General features: G+C 53.9%; 1 protein-coding gene and 1 long non-coding RNA gene across 16 annotated transcripts in view; one reads left to right on the top strand and one right to left on the bottom strand.

Annotated features, from left to right (window-relative positions):
- MYT1L (myelin transcription factor 1 like) overlaps positions 1-19,579 on the bottom strand; it is a 427,126-nt gene that overhangs the window by 120,705 nt on the left and 286,842 nt on the right. The gene's annotated exons all lie outside the window — the stretch shown is intronic.
- LOC123384653 overlaps positions 1-19,579 on the top strand; it is a 41,520-nt gene that overhangs the window by 19,874 nt on the left and 2,067 nt on the right. The window contains exon 2 of the long non-coding RNA XR_006596115.1: positions 17,490-17,591. This is a non-coding gene — a long non-coding RNA (uncharacterized LOC123384653). The remainder of the gene's footprint in view (positions 1-17,489; positions 17,592-19,579) is intronic.

The raw sequence follows: 19,579 nt of genomic DNA, 5'->3' as shown, positions 1-19,579 counted from the left end.
TCCACACTGTCAGCACAGAGCCCGACAAAGTGCCTGTTCCCACAAACCGCGAGATCACGACCTGAGCTGAAATCAAGAGTCAGACGCTTAATCAACTGAGCCATCCTGGCTCCCCTACTTAATTTTAAAGAACTTAAAAAATACAGCTCTGTCCTACCTATGTAATTTTATTTTGTTTTTATTTTTTATAATTGGCTGCTTTTTCTTTTCTTTGTTAAAGTTTACTCATTTGTTTTTGAGAGGGAGAAGGTGTGCACGTGCACACGAGCGGGGGAGGGACAGAGAGAAACAGAAGAGAGGGTCCCAAGCAGGGTCTATGCTGTCAAGCGGGGTCCGTGAACCGCGAGCTGAAACCAAGAGCCAGACGCTCAGCCGGCTGAGCCACCCAGGCGCCCTTCCCGTGTATTTTAGATCCCACCACGTGGCCCTGGAGCTCTGGTGGTGGCTGCCCGTTTCCCCCCACTCTCCTCCCGCAATCCCATGCCCACCCATGACCGTTCCCTCTTGCTGACCCTTCGAAATCCGTCTTGGGGTCCACCCTCCCCGTAAAGTCACTCCTGACCAGTCCAGAATTCAGGACCTTCTACTTTTAGGAAGCATCTGATACCTCGCACCAATCTTGTAAACCACCTTACTGTGGTCTTGACTTTTTGAGATGCATTTCCCTTATCATCTCGATTCAACTGTTTTCTCCTTGGCTGAGGGACTGTGCCGTATAGTTAATTGTTCTCAATCCTCGCTGTGCCAAATGAAGGAGTGGGTCTTTGATACGTCTGTTTCTATCGATCAGTATTATCGGCGCTTTCGGAACGGGCCCGCCAGTCTTAGACTTGATTTTACCAGCATCTGGCTTTCAACGAAATGTGTGCTCTCTCCTCTCCCTGTACAAAAACATTTACTATCTTTGTCATTGACGAGACTAGAATGTTGAGAATGTTAGGATAAAATTACCCCAAGAACCAGGCTACCTCTTGGCAGTGAGATTAGAAAATTAAACCGCTTTGTAAATACACATAGGCTTTTTCTATTTTAGTTAAAAATGTCAAGCGGTTGATAAGGTTTCCAGAAGGGGCTGGTCCATCATGAGCTAGTGAACTGCGTGCGAGGAGATGCTGCTGACTACGGCAACACCCTCAGAGCGATAGGGTCTGGAGGAGGTAGAAGCCTTAGAAATCGCCAAATCCATCTTTCAACCTAGAAAATGAAGAAACCGAGGCCACAGGGATTAAGTGGTGTGCACGGGCCGACGCGTGGGGTGGCATCAGACCAGACTTTGTCTGCGAGCAGCTCTTCCGTCGGGCACCACGCGGTAGAGGCTGACGCCAGCCAGAAGCAGCACCTCCGTGGGGGGCCCTTCCGCAGCCCGCAGGCATCCCGCCCGCACCGGCCAGAGGAGGGCGTCCCCGGAGAGACCCACGCACGCAGGTACCAGCGTCGGCTTCTCTCGACAACGCGGAAACTTCAGCTTTGTCTTGCTGAACATTTACAGGCTGACACCGGCCCTCTTGGTCTGAAGGGCGCCAGGTCACACGGAACATTAGCCACGGAGGCCACCCGGTCCGCATTTAGTCCGGATGAGGAATTTAACGCTTGAGGCGGCAAGTGTGACGACTCCGTTAGTGAGTGGCTGTTCCGCGTGGTACCGCCACAGGCACTCAGTGCCGTGGTAACACTTAATGCGGCAGGAAGACTTGGCGCCTGGCGCCACCCACACCGGAGACGTGAAATACGTCACACTGACGCGGCCGTCCCAGCTTCCGTGAGCCGCGGTCAGTAGGATACGCAGGAAGAACTGAGAAGCATGCCACTTGCATGATGGCACCGGGGACAAGCGCGTAAGAAAAGGCATAAAACAAAGGGCTAAAGATGTCCTTCCGTCTCTTCCCCAAATACATGCTAGATTATTCTCCTTCAGGCGCGGTAGGACACGATACTTTGTCTTCACGTGGTTGGTAGGAAATTGCTCAGTTGCGAAGTATTTAAAATTCTGGTAGTTGAGGGATTGAGTTGTTTACAGATTTAGTGTGGGAATGCAGGTGATGCATATGAACGTCCGTGGCTCATGTCTATCATAGATGTACATTTTATGTACACACACGTGCACACACATGTGCTCGCACACACATACATATGCACACACACGCACACACACGTGCTCACACACATGGATACACATGCACGCATACAAACATGCACACACATGTGCTCACACACATGCACACATACCCACACACACCCACGTGCACACACATGCACACACACACAAGCATGTGGACACACATGTACAATGCTTGCCTGAGATGCACATATGCACACATGCACATACACACATGAACACATAATGCACACACATGCACAGACATGTGCACACACATGCAACACACAATGCCTGCCTGCACACACACACACAAGCATGCACACACATGCACGCACATGTACACATGAGTGCACACATGCACACACATGCACACATGTGCACAGTGCACATATGCACGCACACCCACATGTAACCAAGCCTGCATGAGATGCACGCATGCACACAGACGAACACATAATATGCACACGCGTGCACACATGCACGTGCACACACATGTACAACGAGCACACACGAACACATAATTTGTACGTGCACACACGTGCGCACACGTGTACACACGAGCACACACATGTGCACACACACACGCACACACATGCACACTCCAGGCAAGATACGCCTTTGATAGAAATTTGAAGCTTCTTAAATATGCATTTTCTAATAAGCAAAATATATAAGCTTTTACTCCACGTAGGTCTTCAAAAGCTGCTCTACAGTTTCATCGACAGCAGGCTACAAATAATGAGCCTGAAAATCTGGTCGTCACAAAGATTTGAGAATGTTTTCTTCATAACGTAGCCTCGATTGTAGTGTCTGTGGCAACGGCTAGTTACAAGCTGTCGCCGCTGCACATTTTTGCCGAAGAGCAACCTTATCCCCAAATCCATCTGCGTTTGGGGCTCCGCCCCCGGAGCCGGATGATCTCTCTGCCGAACGCAGCTATGTTTATTCCCGTTATTTCCGTCTCCAAGTCCAGGAGGCGTGCTGGGCCTGAGGAAGCACACGGCGGCTTCTTTAATGTGTGACTGCCCTGCTCACGACCCGGCCCAGGGTGTGTATGTGGCGCAGCCACGTCCCCGTGCGGGTGACTCTTCATCACGGAACACCACACGCGCGGCCGTGGGTCCGCCACTCCTCCTACCGCCTGCTCTCCTCCCTGAAAGACGACGAGACGTGACGTTCTCTGTGGCAGGCTGCTCTCTGCTTGGACAGGCAGCCTGCTTGCACACGGTAGCCGAGTGAGAAGCGCTGGGGGGCACCCTGTTGGTTTCACACGAGCCGCAGTGGAATCTCACGGGAAAGGTGCTCTGAGGACAAATTCGGGGCCTCCGCCGTGCCCCTCCTCTGAGGATCTCTCCTGGATCCTCTGAATGTGGCTTCTCTGTCCCGTCTACCTCCAGCTTGCTTGTCTCTGTGAGCAGGGAGGGGCCCTCAGGGGACACGGGGGTGCCCTGTGTGGCTGCGCTGGTGGCTGTGGTCTTTCAGAGTCCCCAGCCAGAAAGGATGTGCAGAAGTGGCTGGCGGGGGAGGCGGGCTGCACGGTGCGATCACACTGCTTTATTTAGGTGTGGTGTCCCTGGGAGTCTTGCTTGGGTGTGAGGTCCTGGGGTGTGTGTGTATGTGTGTGTGTGCGCACATATGTGTGTGTGTGTGAGGCAGTTCTGTCTCTAACTTCCTACACGGCGGTCCTCACTTCTCTCCTCTTGCTTTGAAGCTGCTCATGTGTTTAGGCAACAAGGAGGAGGACTATCTTCCTGGGCACACCTGGCTGGGTAAGTCCTCGGTGTGGTTTACGTACTTATGTTTGTTTTATTGAGCACTTGGCTCATTTGCAGAAAGACACGGGATGTTTTGGTAGCAAGGCTCTAACCCTCCCCGCGGGTCCCCCACGAGCACTAACAAGGGTAGGAGGCTTCCTCATCGCCCCTAGCACTTTGCCCCTCCAAAGGGGACAGGCTTCCGAAGCCACCTTCGGATGCAGCTGGGCCCGCCGAGTTCACTGCATTCAGGGTCTCATCCGGGTTGTAGAACTTGTTTCTTTTTTAAAGAAACCATGCTTTTGCATGGTGCAGACACCCTGCTGGGGCCTGGGGAGGAGGGAGCCGCGCATGGGGAATGCAGGAGAGGCGCGCGGACTGGCCTCCGACTCCGTACTGGGTTAATGGAAACGGTTCTGCCACGAGGCACTTAAATCTGTCTCCATTTTTAACAGTAAGGAGACAGGAAGTTTTTCCAAACTGCCGACCTCTCCTCCCTGTGAGCAGAAAAGTAAATCTTAGTCGTACAAATGCAAAGGTTCTGAGACTGTCGGCTCCAGAAATGGATGCCGGTCTGGGACCAGAAAGCTCTTTACTGACGAGTGGGTCTGTCCTTAACTAGGGTCTGCGGAAAGAAGGCACCGATCAGATCCTCAGCACTTTCAAAGGCGTCGTCTGTCTGGAGCCGGGGGCCACAGACCGGGTGTGTCCGGGGGTCTGGAAGCACCGAGGGGGCTGTGTCGGGGACGCCCTTCTTCCCTGTGAGACTCTCGCCGGGCCAGGGGGTCGGGAGGTTGCTGAGGCCCTTTCCTTGTAGGATCCCGTGTGTTTCCTTGAACAGTTCCCACGTCAACGTGGTTCCTCACATGTTTTATTGAAATAACAGTCTCAAAAATGTAAAAATCCCCAGCGCTGAAAAGAAACGAGTAAGGGCCGGTGTGTATAGCACGGGTCTGCTTGGGGATGAGTTTCCCAGAAGCTGAGACACGGCAAGAGAGGTCAATAGCGTGACATCAACTTATTGCAAGAAAAACAAACAACACAAAAAGCAGAACCCGAAGCAAAAAGGCCGGATCCCACAGGCCGTTCAGAGGTGCGGCTCCAATGTGATGTGCCCGTGGGCTTCCTGGGCCGCACACAGCACGACGTGGCCCTCACCCAGTGGCAGCCCCGAGGGAGAAGCCTGAAGCCAGACGACCCCGCCTCTGCCCGTATCCGGCCCTTCCTGGGTCAAGGGCTTTGCCGTCTGAAGGCTGGCTTGGAGAGGGCAGAGGGGGCTGGCTGACAGTCCTGGCCGTCCACTGCACGGTCTCAGAATGGTCCCTGCAGAGGCCGGGCCCAGGACTCCCCGAGCAGGGACGTCAGATTCCAGGACCACGGCAGGCCGGTCAGCCTTTGGCTGGAGACAGAGAACCCAGAGTAATTCCGTTTCTCTGGAAATGACTCTCGTATAAAAACAATTTTTCGCCGCTGGCTGAGAACAACGCACGGGCTTCGCTACTTCTGGTCCTTCTGCCGCCTCGTGATAAGAAAACGTCGGCCGCCAGCAGATGAGCTGGTGAGCTCTGTGCTGGGCAGGCCGGCGGGGTGCGCACGCGATTACCCGGCGGTGCGGCCCCGCTGGCTTCCTGCCCCCGGCGAGGGCAGTGACCCTGCTGCACGTGCGAGCGCCGAGGGGCCGAGCAGGGCTGCCCACCTGGATGTGCTCGCTTACCTTCTGAAAGATGCCCGCGTGCCCCAGACACGAGTCAGTGTCAGATGTCTGCCCTCAGGTACGTTAAAAGGGGCGTCTGCCCTCAGGTACCTCCACACGGGCCGGAATCGCTAAACTGGGAACGGCAGTTGGGCTAGCGAGTGGCCGCCTGCGAGTCCCCGTGCTCTGAGCATCACCGGGTCTGTTCCCTGCGCCTTTGCGGCGAGCGGAAGGACCCTCATACGTATCTCCACTTCCTGGGCCGCGTGGGTTCTGTGAGCCACCCCTGAACCCCAGAACCTCAGTGCCGTCAGATTTCTGTTGAGCTGGAAACAGAAGGCACCAGAAAAGGGCACGGGGCGCAGGTGGGAAGGACTGAGCCCGGAGCCGGCACACGACTCTGGTCCCCGGGCCCCGAGCTCAGTGTCTCCAGCTCCCTGGGGGCGAGAGAGCCTTCTGGCCAGCGTGCGAGGACGCCAGGCCGCAGGTGCGTCCAGACTCCCCTCGCTCCACAAGGCTTTGACGTCACGGCAGAAATGCTCCCAGCGGCGCGGACATTTGCACTGACCCTGGCGCCTCCTCCGGTCCCCTGGCTGGTCCTGGGCCGCGCACCTGGGAACCGCTGCCCCGAGGCCACGCTGGGCCCTTCTTCGCCTCCCCCCTTCCGCCCCGTCTGCAGGCTGTCCTCACTCTCCACCCTGCTCCTGACCGCAGTCTCGGCTCACGATGCCTGCTCCTGTCCCGCACGCCATCCTGAAGCTGGGGCTCCGACCTCTCCCTGTCGGCACACGGGAGGCCCCTCACCTGCTGTCCTCCGCACCCCTGCCCTGGGGGACGGCCTCGGTCCCCGCGGGGAACTTGCTTTTCTGTCCTCACTGGGCTCCCGGCCTCCTGCTCCACCCGCCCCTTTGAGGGCTGACTCCCCCTTGCGCTGCCCCGTCCTGGGCCTTGGCTACATGGTGGGCGGCCGCCCCTGTGTTTCGAGTCCGCACCCGGGCACTGGAAGAGCCGCCCACCCTGGTGGCTGGGGGCCTCGGCGCTCAGCACGCGGCTACCTCGTCACAGGGGCGCAAACGCTAGCTTCGCCGCCCGGCCGGTGGGCTGAACGAGTGAACGAAAATGTGGAGTTTCCCCACGGGCCAGGCCTCATCCCGCATTGCCTCCCTCTGCCCGAGCACCGCAGTCCCCCTCGCTCGCCGGTGGGAGGCTCTCCCCTCGGGAGCACCCACCAGCCCAGGAGGGTGCGTTCACGTTCCTCTGTCCCACTGTCCCTCGACGTGACTCCATTACGGCACCGGGGACGCTGTGCCCTACGTGTGTTTCCACAGGGAGGTGCAGGTGCTGTGGGGAGAGGTGCTTTCCTCCCCGGGATGTGTTCCAACACGCACAGCAAGTTCCTGACTCTCGGTGCAGAGGCAGTTAGCATCCGGGTGGTACCCCTGGGCCTTCCTCCGGGAAATGGCACAGTGTCTTACTATGGACGGTAAACTGAGGCAGTGTCATCTGTTCACATGTAGAAGTCGCTCTGTTTTTCGACCGTTTCCCTTATTCAGGGTCTTGCATTTCGCCGGTAGCTTCCCTTCTGCAGGCGTGTAGTGAGGGCCCACGGGGAGCCTACGCTGTAAGGGGGCCCGTGGCGAGGCAGACGGAGAGGCTGTGTCCCAGGGATCGAGGGCCATCCGTCTGGGAAGCAAAGTTTCCCCATGGGCAGATGCAGCAATAATGGAGGGGCGTGTGCAAGCATGTGCTTGGCGAGGTTGGCATTGGTGACACGTGTTTGACGTGTAGAAGGGAACCCGGTCTTCAGAGGGTCGTGACCACTCCTTGCACAAAGTGAGAGCCGTCGGGCAGTGGCCGAGGCGGAATGTGGGCTGAACCGGGGGTTTGGTGTCCATCTGTGTCTCCCACCTGCCGGGAGGTGAAGTGAATTGTTCCAGACCCTTCTGGTAGCTGGAGCCAGAGCTGGGACAAAAAAAAAAAAAAAAAAAAAAAAAAAGTCTTCCAACTTCCAATTCCAAAATGTCACATTTGGAGATCTGGGTTCAAGTCATTTCTTAGGTGAAGGTCACCAGGAACAGCGCCCGGTGCGTTTATAAGTGAACGAAAGAGATTGAAAGTGACGTGGCCTCCTGTTCAGGCATTTTGGGGTGCACGGCAGAGCTCGTGTGGAAAGCCAGGCCCGCGGCTGGAGACGGGTCTCCGTGGGCACGCCTGTCTCGTCCCAGCCTCCTCCTCCGGCAGCCCCGGGCCACGGCCCTGCGATCCGCACCTCTGGACGCGTGCCTCCCTGTCAGTGCCACACAACACAGGTCACGGCTGCTCCCAGGGCGGGAGGCGTCCCCCCCACTCCCCTCCAGGTATCCTTTCTGCCGGACAGCGAGCCCTCGGCCATCAGCATTGCGGGGCGTCCCTCCAGCAGTCCGTGACGTCACATGGTCTCGCCACCTGCCTCTAGGCCGCTCCTTACGAGTCCCGTGATTTCTGGAGGAAGCGACTGGCAGATGCAGCCCATCCATCTGCTGGGTCCCTGCTCCCGGGATGACATTCGCGGCGCTGTGCTTGTGTTGATGTCTGTCTGTCCACCCCGTTCCTCGGTGCGTGTGTCCCAGGGCTGCGGCCAAGGGCAGCTGCCCCAGAAAAGGTTCGCCGGATCCCCAGCAGCTCGCCCCAGCCACACCGTCGGGGTGGGTTCCCAGCAGCGGCACAAAGACGCGCAACGTGCGGGAGCCTCTCATAACCTGCAGAGGCCCCGGGGTGGCGGCAGGAGCGGGAGAAGGTCTCACCTGGGTGGAATCTCTACGCCTGTTGCCGGCCTGAATTCTGATTGTTTTAAAATCTAAAGACATTTTTGTGCAGTGTTCACACCCGGAACGGCAGCAGTGGAAAAAGGTAATCTACGAAAATGCTCTCCAAGTACTCCACAGTGTTTCTTGTTTTCAGGAGAAAACAGAGGACAATTTATAATTTAAGTAGATCTGTTCTGTAGAGTTACACATTAGTAAGTGATATAAAGATAAAAACAGCCGTGCGAAGGGATTAAAACTGCTGGTGGTTTCAGGGCGTCAGGGCTGAAGGCCGAGCGCCAGCCTGCGGGGCGCACGGCATCCAGGGAGCGGGTGCCGTGCGTGCGAAAGACTTACGTGAGGCTGGTCGCGGGTGTCCGAGGCAAGAACCCTGTTGTCAAGGAGGCTGGGGCCCGAGGCCACGGGGGTGGGGGGCAGGCCTGGGCGTGCTAACTCGCCATCAGTCCCTGTGCCGGGAACACTGCCGGCTTACACGATTTACTCCAGTAACTCGATGGAGACAACTGTGGGATCTCACGTACCGTCAGTTTCCAGAAGACTAAGTTAACCAGCCTTCTGGTCACTGGTAGCCCTGTCTGCGCAAAGGGACGGAGGCCATCCCGGAGCCTGCAGCGACCGGCCGGAAGCAGGAGCAGTCCAGGGTCGGCCTCCCACGCACCAGATCAGCTCTCACCATCAGGAAGGGACACGTTTGGCTAGAGTTTATCCAAGTGCATGGAATGATGGAATGACAGGGTCACGGTGAACGGGGCTGTCCCCAAGCTCCGAGTGTTTGGCGGGTATAGATCGCTATCAGTCCCGAGCATGGAGACGCAGCGCAGGGAGGGGACCAAGCTCACACCCTGTCCTCCCTTCCCTGTACAAATGAAGCCAGGACAATTTAAGTGGTTGCCTTGCTGTCCTTTGGCATTGCAACTGGTGACAAGAAGAAGATTCTCTAATCTTCCTGAAGTTAAATCATGAAGACACGTGACAGACGGAAAGGAACGTGTCTGGGCACGCTCACCAGCTCAAAGTTAAGATGCAGCGGCATTGGTGGGGGGGTCCTGCTCACTCGTCGGCTGATGGGAGCACAGAGACTCCCGGGGCCTGGTGCTGTGTCCGCGGTGGCAGGAAAAGGCGTCGGGGGGAAGAGGCCTCCAAGAAACCCAGGCGACGACAGGTGTGCCCGTGGATGCGCCTTGAGGAGGTCAAGGTGACTTTCCACTTTCTCGTGTGCCCTGTCCCTGCACAGACACACTTGTGCTCCAGGCTTTGTTGTCTGGTCACCTGGCTCCTCTTCTGAATCCCGTGCTTGCCGTGCAAAGCTGGGCTGGTGGCAGGGAGGGCTGAGCCGGGTGACCATGACAGAGAGGAGAAGGTGAGTGTCCTTTTCTGCCTGGTGCAAAGCATCGGCCCCTCTGCCTTTGTCCGGCTGTGGAGAACACTGTCCTAGACTGTGGGAGGGAGGAGCGGTCTGGGGGGCCAGCTCGCCCAAACACTAAGGGGGATCATTCTCAGGCAAGAAGAACGCGTGGCTTTCATGGCTAAGCATGCCATTGTCCGGAATTGTCCGGAAAAGGCACTGTTGAAAATAATGATCAATCTTTTAAAAATGGATCCTTTCACAAATACTATGACTCTTTTTCCAAGAAGAAGGAAGCATTTTAGAAACAGTTACATCCCCTATTGTGTGCAATGGGGTAACATCGCATCCTTCTGCTGGTGGGAACGTACGAAGATTCCTTTTGCTGGAAAGAAACTTAAAAGAACAGTTCCTGTTTTCCCGCTCTGCAGCCCCACGCTTCTCCTTGTGACAACACGCACCAAAGAATCAAAGTCGTAAAAAGCTATCTGTAAAGATACTTATCACACATTTTTCATAACACGAGAAAGTTTCAAAAAACTAAATTATTTCTAACAATAAGAGTGGAGTTGGAAGTCAGCCATGGAAGTCAAAATAAAAGTTTTTACTGATATAGGAAAAGGCTCATGTTAGAATGTTCAGTGAAAATAAAAAAAGAAATACAAATTTAAATCCCGAGACTGATTTGAATAAACAGCAAAAACGCATTACAATCAAAGGAAAAACCCAGCAGCAGTGGTGGCTGGCGTCCGGGGCAGATGTCACGCAGTGACCATAACGCAATCAATACTCAGAGAAGGCTGTCCCCGTTTCCGTCCTTTGCTCTAAGTCACTCTGACTCCCTTCAGCCTCTCTGGTGAACAGAGGCCCCTGGAGAGTCAGTTAAGAGCATCTGAAAAGCTAACCCCTTTTTATCTTTCCAAGTTCGGAAGCGTTTCAAAGACTGCGGAGCCCTGCGTGTGCACGGTCCCTCCCCGCAGACCTGGTGCCAGGCGCCGTGCCGCGTGCCCCGTGTCCCCCCAGTGCCCCGATGGCCCCAGGTGGGGACGAGAGCCACCGGACGCGCATCCTGGCTGGGGAAGGGCTGTGAAAGCCCCCCCCCCAAATTCTCCTCTTCTCAGCCTGCACCACACCCCCTTCTTTTCATGTATTAGAAGTCGATCTAAGATAATTTAAGAAGTGTCCCCGATAAAGGCCATGCCCGCCTCGCAGGAGGGGCTGGCGCTGGAGGGGACAGAAGTCCACCCGGGTGTGGACAGCAGCCCAGGACCACGGAGCTGCGCTGGTGGCCAGTGCCACCACCCACGGGCCCAGGACTTGTAAACTATAAAGTGCTTCTCGCATAGTCCTGCCGCTGTCGTTACTGTTACAGGCATTACAGGGGCTTCCCGTAGGGAAGGGGGGAGGGGCTACAGCGGCGGTCCCGATGTCTGCTGGCCAGGACCTTTCTTGGCGGCCACCGTCCCACCACGCTGCGTCCCACCTGTGAGGCCTGTGCCTCCTTTAGCCACCTGTCCTTGGAGAGAACTCTGTCGGCACCCACCCCGCCTGTCCCCACCCCTGGGCCCCCGCCGGGAGGGGGTGAATCGAGAAGACATGAGGAGGGGCCTGTGCCCATACGTGGCCCCACCAGGACGGAGTCTCTGTTCCGGAACCCATGCCGAGTAGCTGCTCTCCACGTGACGGGCCAGGTCTGCGTGAGTAGGGACCGGAAGCATCCACGAGACCGAGTGCGCACGACCCGCGGTTGAGGCCTCTACTCCAGGACTGCCGTCTGGCGGACCCTTCCCCGGATGGCGCCTCTGCCTCCCGCCCTCTTAGCTCAGCTGCTCTCTGGAGAAGCACACGGCACCGCTGGGCCCGCTCCCCTCCAGCCTGTCCTGCCCACCTGCTCTCGGGGGAGCACAGACTCTCCACTCACAAGCCATTGCGCCGGCCGAGGGGCTCACAAAGCGGTTCGGGCGCATCCCTGAATCGTTATGCATTATTTACGAATGGAATTTCTTCCAAGATGTTCATTTCCCTGCTCTCGCTCCCTGGAGTTTTAGGAAATGCATCCACTTGTACGTGAAGCGTATCCCTGGCGATGTTAAATATAGCATTAGGTAATATTCACAGCCCGGAGAGTGGCTACTAAATTACAATGAGTGGATCTTTCAAAGTCTGTTGAATCATACAAATGGAGTGCAGCACTCTCCCTTAGCGGGAAAGGGAAGGTGCGTTTATCTTGAGATCCATTCTAAGCCCACGAGGGCTCGACGGAGACTGCCGGGGCCCAGGCACGCCTGTCCGAGTCAGGCTCCACACAGTCTCCAGGGCGCGTCCGGCTCTCCCCCCAGCCCACCCGCCCCGGCCCTGCATCCCTGCGTGCTCCTGGATGCCGTGCTCTGTTCGGGCCAAGGCCGTGGGGTAGAAACGGCCAGGCGGCCGCAGCGCCTGGCTCTCAGACGGCACGCTGGCCCAGGGCCTGGAGGGGGCTCCGAGCAGCCCTGAGTCCCTGGACCCCACCCATGAGTGCAACACGATGCCCGGAGATGGCTCTGGGGGGTCCCAATCCGGGACGGGGCTGAGCCCGGCGAGGCCGCCTGGTCTGCCCTGACCCCTTCCCAACCAGGCCCGCATCCTTGATTCCACCGTGGGAGGAGAGCCAGATGCAGGATGGCACTGTCCCCAGTTGGGAGTCGTCCTCCACGGCCACAGGGAGGCCTCGGGAGCGAAGGTCATGGCGGCACCATGGGGGCATGGCTGGGGCTGCTGGGGGGGACAGCCCTCCTCCCCAGCTCCTGGGAAACGCTGGGGCCACGTCACGGTCACAGGCAGGGCTGGAGTCTGTGAGGTGGGACGCCAGGCTGTGGCCTCGCGTCCGCCGAAGTCTGTCCGGCCGGGACCGAGACGTTCCTGGGCCGCCCCCCACCCGGGAGAGGGGAGGAGGACAGACTTGTGAGGCAGCTTCTGGCACTTGGGGCCTTCGGGGCGTGGCTTTTGTCTTCAGATTCGTACCCGCTCCTGCTAGATGCTTCTACCCAGAAGAAGTCTCCTTCCTCCGTTACCTGCAGACTCCCTCTGACCAGGTGCCTGCCTTCTGTCTACACAGACCTGTTCCTTGGGCAGCGGTTGTCCATCTCAGGGAGCATCAGAATCCCAGACCGCGGGGCCCCCTCCGCAGCGTCTCATCCAGCGGGTCTGGAGTGGGGCCCAAGCACGTGCTGGCTTCCCAGAAGGTTTCCAGGTGGCACTGATGTTCCAGGTCACGGAACCCTGCTTTGAGAACCCCTGCCTTAGGGGCACTGACCCCGCCTCCAGCTCCAGGGGTGGGCCCGACAGTCAGGAGGGCGATCAGGGAGGGCTCGCAGGTGGCTGGAGACCCAGCGGGAGCACTGGAACAGAGGGTGGTGTTGGCAGCTTCTCGGAAAGGTCCCCCTTGTGTTTCCGAGAGGTGACCCGTCCGGTGTCTTCTGTCCCGTGACTCGGGAGAGCTTTGCAGCAGAGGGGCCGGTGATGGGGCAGAAGCCCCTGAGGGAGGGGGGCTCTTTGTTTCCAGTTTACGTGAGACGGTTAATTCTGCATTTTGTAAGCCTGTCGGACGAGGGTTTTCCATTTGCTGCAGCTGGCGACATACTTAGTCACACAGACACTTTTCACACAAAAGCACTAAACTCTCACTGAACGGAAGCAGCGTTACCGCTAAGTGAGCGCTTCCTCCCTCCGTCTCTCGCTGATTCAGGCAGGAAGAGGGTACGGTTTCAATCGGGTCTTGGGGTCTGACGTTTGACACACCGTTTTCTCTTCGGGACACACGATCAGAGAACGAGGAGAAGGGAGTCCTCACGAGGGTCCTCAGGGTGTGGGTACAGGTGAGCGCAGTGTGACCGCTCTCCAACACGGATTTAAGGAACGGGCTCACAGTGGGGCTCACCAGGCGGTTCCCCCAAAGCCGTTCATTGTGAAACAGATTCCGGGCGCTGGGAGCCCTTCCTGGAACCCTCACCCGTGCATACACTGAAATCTGGTGGGGGGTTCCCCACCGGGAGATCCCCTCTCCCCCCGCCTGCAAGCTCTCGTGTGGGGACGTGCACCTCGCGGCGGGAGGACCCTGGCCCCTCCCGTCCCAGGGGGAAGAGTTGTCAGCACTGTGGGTCCCACAGCGGCTCAGCACCCCCGACCTCAGGAACCCTCCTGTCCGCGCATCCCACGGAGAAAGCGGCTGCCGTAATCCCGGTGCACGTGGTGGCGGTCAGAACTGAACTTGGGGAGAACCCGAGATGATGCCTGTTGTTCCCACCAATTTCTGAGGAGTAAACACTCTGTTGATGTTTCAAAGCCATGTTTATATAGTCTCATCATTAGTCAAGAAATGAGAGCCAGGTTATAAATGCTACGTCTAGACTTGACCAATCCAGACTGTGAATGCCACCGAGTGTCCGCGGGTATGCCTCCGGACGTTCGTAACTGCCCGAAAATGCAGTTCCGAACAGAGAAGGAACAGAGAAGTTCCTTCTCTGTGAATGTGGAATTATTTGAGACATATATAGAATTTCGTCAACATCAAAAGCGTGCCCCACATGCGTGACGTGTTTTGTTTTTCAGATTTAAATGCACCGAATCAGTCACGCTGAGCTCTAAGATACATAATGAAACAGGCAACGGCCAGAGACCTGGCCATCTGGGCAGACGTACTACAGGCAGCAGGCAGACTGCTTTTCCAGGATAATGGCCAGGGAGCTTTGTATTTATTTATTTATTTATTTTTTCAAATAAAGGATGTATTGTGACAATAAAGGTTAAGTGTCGTCTCGGTCTGAAAGGACTGTGCCTGCATTTCGTCTGTCTGCACACATGTGACTAATGATAAGCTGTGAGCGGCGAGTCCGGGAACCCTCCTGCTTTGATTCTACTCCATACAAATAAGTCCCCAGATCTCCAAATTTCTGCCCCCTGTACCGTCGTGCAAGCTACCAAATTGATATTAAAACATATATGCCCTGACTTCTGGTTTATAATGCCAGTGACGAACGGTAAAGAGGAGAGGCGTGCCATAGGGTTCACGGATGGGGTGATGGCGTGCACAATGACGGCGCGTAAAGAACGAGGGGGGAGTTCTTGACTCTTGCGGGTTCGTGAAGTAAAACACCGATAGCCTGGCTGAGTGGCTTCGTGCACAGAATTTTTCATGAGCGTCCCACGGCGTGCCCTGCTGTATGGCATCCATACATTAATTAGAGCATTCAGCAAACACTGCAGTGTGCCCCATGCACCCGAGTGAATCTTCATTTTTCACATGCAGGCCCTTACTAATTAAAATCAGCTTTGCAATTAAACGTGGAAAATTGTGTTAAACTTTCAAGCGTGGTTAGAAAAAAATGCAATTATGCTGGGGTGTTTTATTTTAATGCAAATGAAATTTCTATCAGTGCGAAATGGGTAAAAAGGAAATGCAGGGATCCCTGTTTCTGCTTCCTCCCTGTTTCTTCCTCCTCTTCTCTTTCTTTCTTTCTTTCTTTCTTTCTTCTTCTTCTTCTTCTTTTTTTTTTTTTTGGATTATAGATGCTCTTCTCTGTTGCACATTCAACGCTCCACTCCACTATCTCTCGCCAGTACCTGGCTCTGTTCCAAGGCTTTTAGTGAGTGCTCTCTGCCAAGGCATGAATAATACAGCCCCCAGGCTGTTGGCAGAATCCAAATGAGGCATGCGTACATCAGGAAGCAAGCCCTCGACTTCAGCTCCAGAACAAGCTCCAGTGAAGACAGGCAATTATTCACCCGCGGCTGCCGCCATGGCAATCACACTGGCGGGTGCAGAGGTATACGAGATGGGAAAAAAATCTGAATACGGAATGTGCACAACAAGCCAGAGAGAATCCAATAATTTTCTAATGAAAAAGGAAAGCTACCATTTGGAGCTTTTAATTTTAAAGTTTCAAGATCAATTGACTTGACTCAGAATTTTCTAAATTGGGGAGGATGGAAATATGATACTGATACCCATCACCTAGCTTTTGGGTGCTTGTTGAGTGGGCAAGACTCTGAAGGTAGATTTCAGGTCAAATGTTCCATCAGAACCTTATGCCCAACAAACACATACTTTTAGAAACTGAAGTGAGGGGTAAATATAAATGAAATCCACTAAATTTCAGAAAGAAATCTGGAGAGGTCACACAACAGATGAGTGAGGAATGAATCCAAGTTAGGGGTTTCCTCTGTCTCTCTGTCTCTCTCACTAGAGGCTCCTACAGCAATCGCTATTCAGAAAGAATCCAACAATTCCAAATGTTCCAGGATGTACATAACTATTACAGAAAAGGCTACGATTCAAATTCCTCTACACTGGTTAGTATTAATCTGTAATAGATATTGATATATTTTTTATCATTCCTATTTCTAATTGGCATTGGTGAAATTTCTAAAAACTGTAAGAATAGTAAATTGACCATAATTTTGGCAATAAATTTAGCTTACAGAGATATACCCCTTTCTAAACATTATTTTGCTTTAACACAAACAATATTTCATATCAACAGGGGGAGAAAAACATGCATTGTGAATATAAGGCAGTAGAGTTTTCAATCTTTGTTAAATGTTCGTAAGTAGATTTTTTGCAGAAATGCTTTGACATTTGGCATTTTGCTCCTATCTTAGTATCCCTTCTTGCAAAGCTCTGGATTAATAACCACATCTCTCCGTCGTGTGGCTGAGCAGCCACAATGATTTTACATAAGAAGTCATATGTGAGGCTTCTTGTCACCGTGTCCCCATCCTTCCTTGAGATGTCCATCTTTGGCCGGGGGGACGTGCAGCCTGAGGCACCCCCGCCAGCTCCGGGGTCAGGCTCGGCAGCCACGGACACCCTGCGCGGTGGTGTTGCTCCCTCCGCGGGCCTTGGTGACGTCTGCACACTTCCCACCTGGCCTGGCCCCTTCTCCGCCAACACATTCACGGGCCGGCAACTCCCTGAATTCCAAGGGTGTGGCTTCCACACATTCCGTTTTCTCCGCCACCTTCCCACCGCAGAGATAGCTGTGGACACGTGGGAAACCAGTGGTTTTTCACCCATGGGCGTCTGACATGCTTACACTCTGGGAAAGGAGGTGATGCAGAGGAGAGCAGAGGGGGCTCAGGAAGCTCCTGTCCCTGAACTTGGGCATCTAAGACTTTGGAAAACCCACTTAAGATAGGTAGTTTTGGGGCACTTGGGTGGCTCAGTCGGCTGAGCGTCCGACTTCGGCTCAGGTCATGATCTCACACTCCATGAGTTCGAGCCCCGCATCGGGCTCTGTGCTGACAGCTCGGAGCCTGGAGCCTGCTTCGGATTCTGTGTCTCCCTCTCTCTCTACTCCTCCCCTGCTCATGCTCTGTCTCTCTCAAAGATGAATAAACATTGAAAAAGAAGTGAGTTTTCCCATCTACAGAGAAGCCCCGTAGTTGGACCCATGTTTGAGATACACAAGGGTCTCTAGCTACCTGTAAGTATCGCTAAGAAAAGTCGTATGCACTCAGGGAGGCAGAATTCACTGAGCCACATGTAAGGCTGTGTGACAGTGAGTCCAAAGGAAGAGGTCACTCACTGCATACAGAAGAGGCTATGTTAGTGCCCTGGTTCATAACAGGAGACTTATTTCTGCCCTGATTGCCAAGTCCGCAGTGTTTTTGTCACTCTTGTATGGTGGTAACACGAAACCTCAGGTGGGAAAAACAGAAGTCAGACTCATGTGTCCAGATACCAACGATGCTTCTGAAGAGAAACGTTTCTGATGTTGATTAGCTTCATGAGGGGCCTGGTCCTTATTCTGTCTTCCAGGGCACAGAGTGTTGACTGAGCCTGGATCCCTGCTGGTCACTGGATGGCAATTCAGATGTGTTTACCTCCGGCATTAAGGGACTGATGTACCACTTGCACCAGGTAGTGGAACTCTGTCTTTCTTTTTTCCCATTTTTGCTTCGGCTGCCCAAAGACTCAGAACAAAACGCAATGCTCTGCTCAAACCCCTGATACGTCCTGGGTTTCTGGTAAAAGTATGTTCCTGTTTCCCTCACGTGCTTCCTAATTTACATCTTTGATCCAACTTTTAATTGTGCAGAGTTGCATGCGTGTTTACCAGCAACTTCAGACTGTTTTTGACCCGTGAACATAAACAAATGCCCGTGGGGGCACCTGGGGGCTCAGGTGGTTGAGCGTGTGACTGAAGCTCAGGTCATGATCTCACAGTTCATGAGATCGAGCCCCATGTCAGGCTGTGCAGTGACAGCACAGAGCCGGCTTGGGACTCTCTCTCCGTCTCTCTCGCTCTTTGCCCTCCCCTTCCCCTCAAAATAAAGAAATACACTTAAAAGAAAATAAAAACATACCCATGAACAGACTGTCTTTTGTTCAAGCACAGTATAGATTTCCCACACCTGCCTCAAATTACTTTCTGTGTGTTCAAATAAATAGATGTGTCCACATACTAAAGTACCTTTTTACTTGACTATGAACTGACATGATACACGAATAAAATGAAATTATATCCCTAATAAAATGAAAATACATTCCCTGAATATCATGTTGCTAAAATACCAAAAGGGTGGGTAATTTCATCAAAACCAAGACCCAGGCTGCCACTCTTGTCACACTGGAAGAGGCTGGGTCTCGTTGGGGATGGAACAGCAGAGAAGTCAAGGCCACACCTGTGCTGTGGGTACGGAGGTCAGGGCCACACCTGGGCTGTGGGGTGCGTGCAGACACTTATGTACATAAATAGCTGTCAGAGGGGAGAGACTTCGGTAGCAGGGAATCTTTTAAAGCCAGAAATAATTGAAATGTTACAGATTTGAAATAACACCAGTCACAAGATGTTAATGTATACATGAGTCTCATCTACTACGAGAAGCACCTTTTCAGTTTAAGTAGTTCAAACGTCATCCCTTAGTTAAAAATTACCGGTAATATATAATCACTAGGGAAATGAAAATCAAAAACTACAACGAGATATCACCTCACACCTGTCAGAAATGGCTAAAATCAACCACGCAAGAAACAAATGCTGGCGAGGAGGTGGGGAAAGAACCCTCGTGCGCTGTTGGCGGGAATGCAAACTGGTGCAGCAGCACCAGAGACCGGGGTGGAGGCTCCTCAGAAAACTGAAAACAGAGCTACTCTATGATCCAGTGGTTTCACTACTAGGCATTTACCCAGAGGGAACGAAAACACTAATTTGAGAAGCTCTATGCACCCCTATGTTTATTGCAACATTAGCTATAATCACCAAGATATGGAAGCAGCCCGAGTGTCTCTTGGTAGGTGAGTGGAGAAAAACCACGTCGTATGTGTATATATATGTAGGAATATTATTCAGCCATAAAAAGAAGGTATTATGCTAAGTAAAATAAGTTGGAGAAAGGCAAATATCATATGGGGAATCTAAAAAAAAGCCAAAGAAACACACAAAAAGCAGAATCGGACCTCTACGTACAGAGGACGAACTGGTGGTTGCCAGAGGGATGGGGGTGGGGAAGGGGGAAGACAGGTGAAGGGAAGGAGGAGACATAGCTTCTGGTCATGGAATGAGTGAGTCACGGGGATGAGAGGCAGAGCACAGGGAGCACGGTCGGCGATACTGTAATGGTGTCGTACGGGGACAGATGATGACTACACTTGTGATGGTCACAGCCCAACGTATAGAGCTGTCAGATTATTGTGATGCACGCCTGATGCTAATGTAACATTGTGTGTCTACCATCGTAGAAAATTATTGACAACATATAGACATCAAAAATAAAATGGACAGCCCTGACAGTCTTGTCGAGAAGCGGCTTATGTGGTCACATGAGTTCTCAATGGTGATTAGTTCTACATAACAAAGTCTCTAAGTATCTCATTCAAAAACTGAGGAAATCGAAGTCCTAAATGTT

This window comes from Felis catus, chromosome A3 (assembly GCF_018350175.1).
Source record: "Felis catus isolate Fca126 chromosome A3, F.catus_Fca126_mat1.0, whole genome shotgun sequence".
Classification (NCBI taxonomy): Eukaryota; Metazoa; Chordata; class Mammalia; order Carnivora; family Felidae; genus Felis; species Felis catus.
The sequence above is the reverse complement of the archived record's forward strand: the minus strand, read 5'-3'. Positions and strand labels throughout refer to the sequence as shown.